Source organism: Sciurus carolinensis, chromosome 12 (assembly GCF_902686445.1).
Source record: "Sciurus carolinensis chromosome 12, mSciCar1.2, whole genome shotgun sequence".
NCBI classification, from domain to species: Eukaryota; Metazoa; Chordata; class Mammalia; order Rodentia; family Sciuridae; genus Sciurus; species Sciurus carolinensis.
Window position 1 is genome coordinate 76,111,438 of NC_062224.1, and position 9,383 is coordinate 76,120,820.

A 9,383-nucleotide genomic window follows, 5' to 3' on the forward strand; every position below is an offset into this window, starting at 1 on the left:
GAGGCCTGGATTGTGACAATATGAAATGAAACGGTGTGGGTGGGCAGGTTGAGGATATTTAGGTATAAAATCCTTACCTAAATCTGCACTTTTCTGTCATTCCAGGGTAAATGGGGTGGGGGTGTGAAGTGGTCCACTTACCGTCCTAGAGGAAGAGCAAAGACCAGAGAATCTGCATGTTTCCCTTGGGATTTTAATGAAAAAACTCATTAATAATTGTGCCCCCTTTGTACTGCAGGCACCTCTTCCTTATACAGGTATTTCATTATAGTGATAGAGAGCTAATTAGCACACCATGCTGGCCGACCACCCCTGGAATTTATACTTCCTATGTTTGCACTATCTTCCAATAATGCTATCAAACTATTAACCCATTAATGGATTAATCCACTGATGAAGTCAGAACCCTCACAATTCAATCACTCCCCAAGAGCCCCACCTCTGAACACTGCTGCATGGGAGACCAAGCCTTCACATGAGACTTTGTGGGACATTCCAGATTCAAACCATAGCGTTCACAAAGACAAGTCTTTCTACCTCCTTTCCCTTTTCCCACCCACATAATGGGTATAAATTCCTCTTTACAACACTTATTTATCAGCTCAGAGACAGAGGCACCAGTGAGTCAGCTTTCTGCCCATAAATTTACCTTCCCAATTTCCCTCCACTGAAGCCTGGGATTGTTTTCCTTTGTCTTGTCACTTGAGTGACTTTTCTTATATGATGTGCATTAATAAACTTGCTTGCTTTTATCTTATTAATCTGTCTTCTGTTACAGGAGTCTCTCTCACATACAAACTTTCTAAGAGAGTTGAAGAAAATTTTACTTTCGGGGCTGGGAGATAGCTCAGTCGGTAGAGTGCTTGCCTTGCAAGCACAAGGCCCTGGGTTCGATCCCCAGCACCCAAAAAAAAAAAAAAAAAAAAGAAAATTTTACTTTCTACTTTTTACTCTTCATGTTTCTAGATAACCAATACTTCTTTCCCTTAGGATAAAAATAAGCCTCTCTTTACTTCCAGTTGCTGAAATTCTCTAAAATCCATACTTTTGTAGCTTAAGGAAGATACAATTAATCAAATATATATGATATGAATAACAAAAAATTCATTGATTGGCTTTTAAAAGGCATTTGCTGGTTAATGGATGGAGCTGGAGAATATAACGCTAAGCGAAATAAGTCAATCTCCCCAAACCAAAGGCCAAATGTTTTCTCTGATATACAGATGCTAATTCACAATAAGGTGGGAGGGGATTAGGGAAGAATAGAGGTACTTTAGGCAGAGGGGAGTGAAGGGGGGAGGAGGCATGGGGGTAGGAAGAATAACAGAATGAATCAGATATTATTACCCTATGTGCATACATGACTACATGACCAGTGTGATTCTACATCACGTATAACCAGAAGAATGAGAAATTATACTCCATTTATGTGTGATGTATCAAAATGCATTCTACTGTCATATATAACTAATTAGAACAAATTTTTTAAAAAGGTTGATTCTTTGTTTTGGAGGTCACTGAGAACATTATTCTGTGAAGGTTTTTTTTAAAGGTTAGGGTAGATATTTTTCTTTCGATAGAATAATTTTGATTTTCTTCTCCCAGAGGTATTGGGATATATTGAGTGGACTTTAAATAGCTCACCACATTTGTAACCCAAAAATGCCTCTACTGAGTAACTTGGGCATAACTATAAAACATTCCTCCATCTTCTACCTGTCTTTAATTTTATTTTTAACTTCCAATTTTCTTCCTTTCCCCCTGTTTCTGGAAGTCCTAATTATGTACCCCTTGTAGAATCAGCAGAGGTTGTGAAGGGCCAGCATTATGTTAGAGCAGCAGTGATTTCTACACCTTCCTGGTCAGTATCAAATAAAACACAATGAAGAATTCCTCTATGTAGTAACTGTATTAGAGTTCTTCAGAGGAATAGAACCAATGGTGTGTGTGTGTGCGTGTGTAGTTATTTTAAGGAGTGACTCACATAATTATAGAGGCTGGCAAGCCCCAAATCTGCAGGGTATAGGTGGGCCAATGGGCTAGAGATCCAGAGACAAGAATTGCAGTTTCAGAGCAATGGTAGTCTGATGGAAGAATTCCTTCTTGCTTGGACAGGTCAATCTTTTTTCTGTTAAGGTTGAAGTTGAAGAATTAATTAGGTGAAGCCCACCTACCATGGGGAGTAATCTGCTTTATTCAGAGTCCACCGATTTAAATGTTAATCTAATTTAAAACATTTCTTCACCATACACATCTAGAATAATGTTTAAATATCTGGATACTGTAGCCTAGCCAAGTTGACACATAAAATTAACTACCACAGATGCTGTCTTCTAAAGTAACCCTGCATCTTACCAGGATTCTCTGGCATTTGGATGACCCTGGCCTCTGCATGATTCCATTTCTCAGTCACCAAATTCCACTAGAGTGGACATGGTGAACTGTAGCCACATGCCTTCTAGAACCAGGGAGGAGAATAGGGGACCTGGTATGAAACCCATTGTCCTCAACTCTTGCTGTGATTTGGGAAATCCATAGGGAAGCATTGGTAGACTCCTAGAGATATTTAGTAAAGAGCAAGGCTGACTGGTGCTCTGGAGGAATTGGAAGAAATTTGCTATCTATTTTCATTAAGAATTTTAGATATTTCAATGATAGCTTTTAGACTTCTAAACTCATATTAAAAATAAATGCTTCCAATGGGCCCAAGATTAGAGTTAGCAGATTCAAGTGGTATTTGTGTAAGAGTCGTCCTATAGAAAGCTGTTGATTTCAGAAGAACCCTCTTAAAATGGATTTTACCTGACAACATGTGCTCACCAGTCTAGTAAATGTCTGTTTGGTGACAGTATTGTATTGACAAACTTTGTTGTGTTGTTGAGGGCAGCCATGTGAGACACTCCAAGTCTGGAGAGGAACCTTGGGAAATCAGGTGAATGGAAAGCTCCTAAGAATTTTGGGGATCAGGGAGTATTTCCCTTAGGACTCATTTTGTATCAGTTTTGGGGATACAATTTTATAGGCTTGATCCTTTGTCTGATTCCAATGTGTCTGTTCTTTCTGGCCAAATTAACTCCTGACTTTTCTTCTGAGTCCCCAACAAGAATTCTTTTAATTAAAAGGACTATTATACAGACAATGAAGTGTGGCTACTAATGAATTGTAAGGCATAACCACCGCTCAGGGCTAATGGCTCAAGACTATTTCTGGGTAGTGGCTAAACAATTCCTGGCAAATTCAATGTGCTTATTCTACATCCTGACATTTCAAAATCAGAGTATTACTCTCCAAAATACTCAAGTGGCAAAAATGGAAAGAAGTCACAAAATAAACACAAAAAGTAGGAATGATAGGAGAAGATGATAAGGTCTGAACTGGGAGATGGTATTGTCTTGTGAAACCATTATTTGCCTATTATAGAATGCAGAGTTCTTAGTTTCAAAAAACAGAAATAGACTGATTTCAGCAGAAAGGAATTTACTATATATCTTGGGTAGCTCGCAATCTCCAAGAAGCCTAGAAAACCAAGTTTGTAGACTATAGAGCTAGAAACAGTAAATGATCCCTGAAGACTCACTGCCTTGGGACACTGGTTACTGCTATTAGGATCAATTCTACCACTGCATCCGATGAGTGCTACCCCTACTTCCCACACTGGCCAAAGCCCAGTTTATTTCTTGACATTTATGACTTCTGATTTGAAACCTGGGATGGTTGCACTGACTGGTGTGACTTCAGTCGTGTATTTGTCATAGTTATAAGAAAAGCTGGGAAATCAAGTGTTTGGCATTTTCAGTTTCATATAGTGGTAGATAGGCTCTTCCTCATAATGTTAGGGGGATCCTCAAATATACAAAAAGTGGACCAAAAAATGAAAAATGTTTATTGCATTGTACCCTCTGGGCTTCCCCTCAAATCAATACATATCCTTCTAGCCATAAGAATGTCTTTAAACAAGGCACGGTGGCACATACATGTAATCCTAGTGACTCAGGAGGCCAAGGCAGGATGATTGCAAGTTAGAGGACAGCCTGGGCAACTTAGTGAGACCTGTCTCAGAATAAAAAAAAAAAAAAAAAAAAAAAAAAAAAAAAAAAAAAGGGAAGGTTTTTCAAGATAGTTGAATAGAGGTCACTTTCCTGGCTGCTCTGTGGACTGAAACCAAGTAAGCAGACAGGCAACTTCTCAGCAAGGTGGATGAACAACAAAAGTGGAGGAACTTTATTGGAATTTAAAACTGGACAATCAAAGCAGATCAGGGACTCGGGATTGGATATAATAAAATAAGGAAGAAATCCCCAGGGGCACAGCCACTACCTTGACCTGGTCAGAAGCACCAGCCAGAGTACACTTTCCATGAACAGAGTGGAGGGATAAGGGAATAAAGGAGCCTGCAATTTTGGGAGACCTGAGGGATGTCTGGGTATGAAGCTTTTAGAGAGCAAGGACATGGCAAACCTGAAAGATGCACTGCACAATATCTGTATGTAGGGAAAGAAGCCCCCATCTCTCCAGGTGGCATGTGGAGGACAGAGGAAGGAACCACTTTGTAGCTGCTATGTTGGGACCAGCAGCTGAGGGTGATGATTCCTGGCAAACCTGAGTTTGGCCTGAAATACAGACCCAGTAGACACACATTGCATGACATAGAGTGTGCTTAAGTGACCAGGAGAATATCAAATGTGGAGAAAGGCTTACACAGGGGACAACTGGTGATGGAAACCCACCCAGCTCTATTCCTCCTGCTCCAACCTGACTGCTTGCAGGACGGCTGGGAGAGATGCATCTGACCAGGGACTCAGAGGGGGTGGGGACAGGAGAGACTGTTTGGAAACTTAAACTGAGACCAGGAAATGGGTCTACAAGTGACATAGGGGACTAAGAATTGGCTTCTCCACCACTCAAGTGGGACCCAGGGAGATCCCTGGGGTACAGTCTTCCAGTCTGGGCCAGCAAGTCTTGGGCACTGAGAGTGCGCTGATTTAAAATCTCTAGACCAATTGGCATTCACCCAAGAGCCCAGAGCCCACCTAAGCCTAAACCCTGCCTTTAGGTATTCCACCTATGGGATTACCTCACTCCAGCCTGCAGAAGGTGGAGCATCACAGTCCAGATGACCCCACCTAAAACTGCTGAGAAGAGAATCTTTTGAACTCCAGTGGAAAAAATTCTTTAATTTCATCAGGATTTTTTTTCGTTCTTTTTCTCTGTTTAATTGTGACTTTAATGGTAGATGGACATTTTTACATATTCGCATTTATTTTTTCTCATTTCTAGCATTTTTGAAGTCAGTTATTTTTCATGGATGAGTTCTTTGTGAACTAGGTGTTTGATTAGTATATTTTAGTTTTGTTTTAGATTCTTTTATTTTTTATTTTTAATTAAAAAATTTTATGTTATATATATATTTTTTACTATTTCCCTTGAGTCTCTCTTTTCTTCTGCTAACAGCCAATCTCTAATTTTCTCTTTCACTCTTCCTTTTATTTTTTACTTCTTCTCTCCTCTTCCCTCATAATCACCATATCCTATAACATTTCTCTTCTCTCCCTGTGCACCATTTGAAATTATAAACCTTTTTGCAAACTTGCTGTTTTTATTATAGGCTATAACTGATCATATCATTTCTGTTTATTGTGATAATTAACATTGTAGAAATCATAGTAGGAACTATTTGGTTTAATGCTGTATATTGTTTGCAATGGTTGTTGTTATTATTTGTCTCCCCCTAAACAGTGAGGTACTGGTAACCTTCAGAGACACTGTAAGCCCACAGTGTAGAAACTATACTGCCTCAGATCCATACTGTTAGATGGGTAGACACACAAACAACATGAAAAATCAAGGGAACAAATCACCCCAAACAAACCAAGATATTTCAATAACAGAATCCACTGACACCACAGTGGAAGAAATGTCAGAGAAAGAGTTTAGAACATGCATAGTTAAAATGATCTCTGAAGAAAAGGACAGTATAAGAAATGAAATCAGAGAGAAAATACAGGAAGTGAAAGATCACTTCAATGAAGAGGCAGAGCTTCTGAAAAAAAAAAGGGATACTCCTTCTTCTCAGCATCACAAGTTCCTTCTCTAATATAGACCATAAGCTACCACATATGTTGGCATGCAATTGTAATATTACCTTAATGTATTTTTAACATGAGGGTTATTTTGATAGCTCCCTTTCCTTTGATATTAATTTTTGTATTCTTGCTTTTTTTCTTGATTAGATCTTTTTAAAATCAAATTTTAGCTGTATTTTTTCTCTATTTCATATATTTCTGCTCCTACTCTTACTTTTTCCATCCTACTACATAATTTGAAAACAATTTGTTATCCTGGCTTCTTTGCAATACAAGTACTTTAAGTTATAAATGTTCAACTGAGTACTGTTTCATCAAAGAGATCCTGATATTTTGAGCTTTTATTATCGCTTACTTCAAAGCATTTTTACTTTTCCTGTACTTTCTTCCTTGACCTCTGAGATATTTATAAGTGTGCCATTTAATTTTGAAAGAAGTGACTTACAGGTATGGGGTTCTATATATCTTAAGGCGATTGATTTCTAATGTAAAAAATCATGCAGTAATCACAGTCTGTAAGATTTCATATGTAAAAAAAAGTAATGGAAATGCTTTTTATATTGATTGTGTTGGTTACAGACATGTCAAAACTGATCAAACTGCATACTTCAAGTATGTGCATTTTATTGTACTTCAATTTTACCTCAATAAAGCTATGGAAAAAAATTTATTAAATAAAAAGGGCCAGGGATGTAGATTGGTGGAAAAGTGCCCTGGGGTTTCATTTCCCAATACCAAAGAAAAGAGTCTTTTAAAAAAGTTTTCCTAAGTTTGATTATCATCTATTATGGACTTCCAGTGTCTTTCATTCTTTAAATTAATTGGTATTCTGATGACTTGGGGACTTATTCAGACTGCATAACCAGTCCTAAAGCTTCTTCTCTTTCATCCTTTATTCCTTCGCCTCCCTGAGGATCTCTTGATGACAACTGTCAGGGTACCAATCTTCTCATTAAACAGGGTTCTTTTTTTTTTTTGGGTACTGGGGATTGAAACCAGGGGCACTTTACCACTGAGCCACTTCCCAAGCTATTTTGCTTTTTATTTTGAGATAGGATCTCACTAAGTTGCTTTGGCCCTCGCTAAATTGCTGAAACTGGCCTTGAACTTGTGGTCCTTCTTTCTCAGCCTCCTTAGCTGCTGGAATTACAAGCATGCGCCACAGTGCCGAACTTCAATCAGGATTCTTAAAGATGTAAATAACAGAAACTAAATTTGACTGTTTTAAGCAGAAAAGGAATTTACTGAAGGATATTGGATTGCTCTTAAAATCTGCAGGAGGGGTGAAAATACAAACTCATGCCACTAAGCTAGAACCATAAAGAATTCACTGCCACATTCGCTAAGCCTAGACCAGGCAGCTAATACTGCCAGCCTTTCCCAGAGGGACTTTACCATACTGCACACCCTCATTAGTATAGAATAATCACTAAGAAGTGAATTCATATGTGGGATGTCCTGGAAAAGACTATTTAATTTCTTTTTCCTCTCAGTTACTTCTTGTCCACTCACAAACCAGCTCTCCACACTGCCAGCATCCACAGTTCTTGATATGTAATACTCTTAGGATGACTTTTGAAGGATATCCCTTAAGCCAATGGAGATATGGGGCTGGGAAGCATGCAAGATTTGGAAAAGAGTGCTGAGATGGAATTAATACACATCACGTATTAGTTGTGAGAATTGTATTATACAATTTATTTAAATTACTTGAGCCTCAGATGTAATCCATGGAAAAGTCCTGTATGCATGACTTTTAGGCTCAACACTCCCTGCTCTTAGGGCCATAACCAGCTTTCAATATTCACTACAGCAAACTATTGAACTGGGAAATAAGTTATTTGTACCGTTTTTAAGACATAAGGTATAACTACTATTCAGACTGTTCACGAATTACAGGGATGCTTACAAAGGAAGTCAGTTTTTTTTTTTAAATTTTTTTAGAGATCTGCTTCTTTTAGAAATAGGCAAAGAGAAAAGGGTTAGGAGTGCCCCTAGGATACTTTTGCTTGGAGCCCCATGTTTAAACTTGTAGCAGGATAATTCCTGAATTATCTCATTTCTTTATGTTTTATCCTTTGATTTTCTAATCACTAGCATAGACTTTGTCACAATTTAAAAAGAACTTTAAAATTTGCTTATGCTTGAAAAGCTAGGTTCTAACAAGCATAGAACTGTTTCCAGAGATTACTAAGATCCTGTAAATGAGATGTCAATTCACATTTGCTGCTTTGAAATATTCAGTCAAAAGACAAAAGGGAAAGAAAAGGCAAAGGCACCTCTTAAGTATGAATGAAGCTTAACCATAGAAGAAAGGAAGTGTTCTTTATGTCTAGTTCAGAAGGCAGGATCTGGGAGAGGGGAAGGAAACATGACAGAAAAGTAAGGATTATGAAAGGAGAGGAGTGAGCAAGAGAGAGCAAGTAGCAAAGTGCATGATAATGAAAGAGCTGATATTAATTTCTTCTTATAAGAATGATATTTCATCTATTACTAAAAAAAAAAAAAAAAAAAAAAAAAAAAGATAAGAGCTGAAGAATATGGAAGACAACCCCCTCAAAGATATCTGACCTGGAGGAAGAGGGAGGAGGAAGGCAATCACTAATTTTCTCCTAGTAAATCCTTTTCCAGTAACAATGGGCCCCAAAGCAAAGAAAGCAAACTTTCATACTTTCCCAGGTTCATCGCCAGCATCTCCACCAAAATCAAACATTCATCCCTTCCCAACCACAATGGGTCCTGAAGGTAGGCGGATACTGAAACTCTGGGCACAGGACTTTTATCCTTTCCCATTGCTGATGAGTCCAAGAAGAAGAAAAGCAAATAGTGAAGCTCTGGGAAACAATCCCAGAGAAAGAGGATAAGCAGTGAACACTAAGTTCTGAGCTTTTCCCAGTGACAATGATTTCTGGGCTTTTGACAACTTTGCTGACTGTCCAAACCAGCACATTCTGCTTCAATCTCCAAAAATTAAATCACCCTTATTGTAAGCTGTAAAACTCAAACTCCTTCTGTAACCAGTGGCCATTTTTCTACCCAGAATATGAGCCCTTCCAGTGCCTGACTGACTGACTTCACTGCAGAATAAAGGAAAGTTTGCTGATCTGTGCTGGTCTGCTTCTGTCCGGTTACTTGTATTTTCACTATGGTTCCTCTTGGAGACTCAGAGATCTGAAAATTTGCTATGAAGAAGATGGAGACTCCAGATGTGTGCATTGATATCAGGCTCAACAAAGATGTCTGAGCCAAAGGAATAGGGAATGTTCCATACCATATCCATATGCAGTTATCCAGAAAAGG